At 68.0% G+C, this 2,286-nt stretch overlaps 1 protein-coding gene across 2 annotated transcripts in view; it reads left to right on the top strand.

Annotated features, from left to right (window-relative positions):
* LOC113214977 (zinc finger protein 395) overlaps positions 1–2,286 on the top strand; it is a 160,364-nt gene that overhangs the window by 150,220 nt on the left and 7,858 nt on the right. The gene's annotated exons all lie outside the window — the stretch shown is intronic.

The raw sequence follows: 2,286 nt of genomic DNA, 5'->3' as shown, positions 1-2,286 counted from the left end.
CCCCTCGGACTCACCCCCCTCAGGGAGGCCGGGCCAGGGGAGGCCAGACCCCGAGGGTGGTGGCCTGACCCCCTGCCCCACTTTTCCCGCCCCTCCCCCTACTTTATTTCTTCCAGGCGCCGAGCCTGCCCCCTCTGGAACGGGGTGTTGAAAAGGGGGGGGGGGCGAAGCTCAGCAACAATCAACCATCATACGTGGTTTAAAGTGTGCTACGAATTATACCTATCGGGCAAAGCAAACATTTCGACCTGGACCTAACGGTCCCCTTGCTGGGCCCCGACTGGCACTCGGCAGCCCTCCTGGGCGGGCACTCGTCAGTACGTACCCCCGGTCGTTGCGGGCCCCACTCCCACTCCTCAACCCCGTGGGCAGGGATCGGGGGGCTTTACTGTGAGGGGGCGGGGGCAGGCCGAGCCCAGGCCGAGCCTACGCCGAGCCTAGGCCGAGCCCAGGCATGTGCTGTTCTACTGTGACCCACTGACCTACTTCTGGAGCGCCGGCGCGTAGCGACGCATCGCTAGGCGTCGCGGTGCGTCTCCGCTGTGCCCCGCACCGCTCTCCCTCCCCCTCGTGGCCCGCGGCCCCCCGCCGCGCGCCCCGCCTCGACGGTCCGATGGGTTGCCCTGCATTGAGTGGCACAGCCCGGGCACAGCCAGGGCACAGCCACGCGTTAACGCATATAGCGGAGGTGAAATGGAAGCACTAGCTCCCGTCCGTGAGCGCCCCGACTTGGCTTGGCTGCGGGTGCGGGGTTGCGGGGTGGGACTGGCCGAGCCCGCCCCGAGCGGCTGGGACTCTAGGGCGGGGGTGGAGCATGGCCGAGGTGTTCCGTGTGCAGACGGAGGCCTCGGGCGGCCCGCGGAACCCTCTAGCGCCCTCCTAGCGGCTTAGGGCTAGAGCCAAGGCGCAAGTCCGCGGGCTCACGAGGTAAGGCGGGTTGAGGCGGGGCGGGGCGGGACGGGGCGGGGCGTCGGCGGTGGCGGAGAGCTGAGCTCCCCGGGTGATGAGGACCAGCTCCAGCCTCTCATTAGAGCGAGCAGAGGACGGCGTGGGCGGGGCGGGCCGGGGAGATGAGCGAGGGGATGGAGCACTGCCGGGCGGGGCTAGGGGATGCCGTCGGGTTTGCCGTTGATATTCATGGCGAGGTTTTTTCGTCGCCTGGCTCCTGGCTGTCCCCGGCGGCGGGTGGGTCGGCTCCGCTCGGCGGTACTACCCGGGCGCAGCGCAGGCCAAGGGGGAGAGGGGGCTTCGCTCGGCGGTAAGCCCTCCAGAGCCCGTATTGGTTATTTCGATACCATCATCGGCCCCACCCCGCCGCCGCGCGTGGAGAGAGGATGGGGGAGCAGGCCAGCGGAGAAGATAGGGATGGGGATGAAGGAAGGGCGTGAGCTGGGGGGCACGCGCGCCTGAGCAGCAGGAGATCGCCGTCGTTTATCATCTCGGAAACGAAAGGAAGCAGATTACTATTCCATCCCTTGAGAGCCTCCCTCCCGGTCCTCCTACGCGCCCCCGCCGCTCGCCGCCTGCCGCGAGGCGTGCGCTTGCCTGGTCCTCTCTACTCGAGAGGAAGCCGAGCGGCTCTTGCTGCTGCTGCTTTTGGCAAACGGCTAATGCCACACTGATGGAGGCCGAGCACTCACTCCGCCCCCCAGCGGCCTGAGGGCCCCCTTGCCTGCCCGCGCACCTGCGGCCACCCCACACGCCACGCCACGCCGCTCCTCGGCAAACACTCGGTGGCGCCCGCCCCGCCGGGGCCCTCCTGGGGGTCCCTCGCTGGGGTCGCGGGCAGCGGGCGGTGGTAGAGCGCCCCCGGGGGGGTGGGGCCCTCAGGGTGCTGCAGGGGCCGCGCACGTGTGCCCAGGAAAGGGGGGGGGGGCACCACAAGCCACGGCGGCAGCTGCAGCTGCGAAGCTGCGGGCCGGGCCCCATTGACCTAGTTTCGCCCCCCTCCCTCCTCCCCCACCGCCCTCGCCTGGAGCGAATCCGCGCGCTTTGCCACGGGGACGACCTAGTTTCGGGCGATGCGCGCGAAGCCGGGAGAAGGAGAAGGGAGAGAGAGGCAGAGAGGAAGAGAGGAAGAGAGGAAGAGCGAAAGGAGGAGGGGCGGTGGGGGTGCGGCCCAGCCCGGGCGGGGCTGGAACACGGACTCTGGGGCGCGCGTGGCTGGCCTGCAGTCGGTATTGAAATAAAAAGTCACTGAGTCTTTCCCATCAGACGACGAGCTTTCCATTTATTTTCAAGTTAAAAGGCAAACAACACAAACAACATTTTGAGCTGAGAAAATAA

The sequence above is a fragment of the Frankliniella occidentalis genome, unplaced genomic scaffold (genome assembly GCF_000697945.3).
Source record: "Frankliniella occidentalis isolate FOCC.00 unplaced genomic scaffold, Focc_3.1 Scaffold18, whole genome shotgun sequence".
Lineage (NCBI taxonomy): Eukaryota > Metazoa > Arthropoda > Insecta > Thysanoptera > Thripidae > Frankliniella > Frankliniella occidentalis.
Note: the sequence above shows the minus strand (reverse complement) of the source record. Positions and strands in the feature narration are given on the sequence as shown.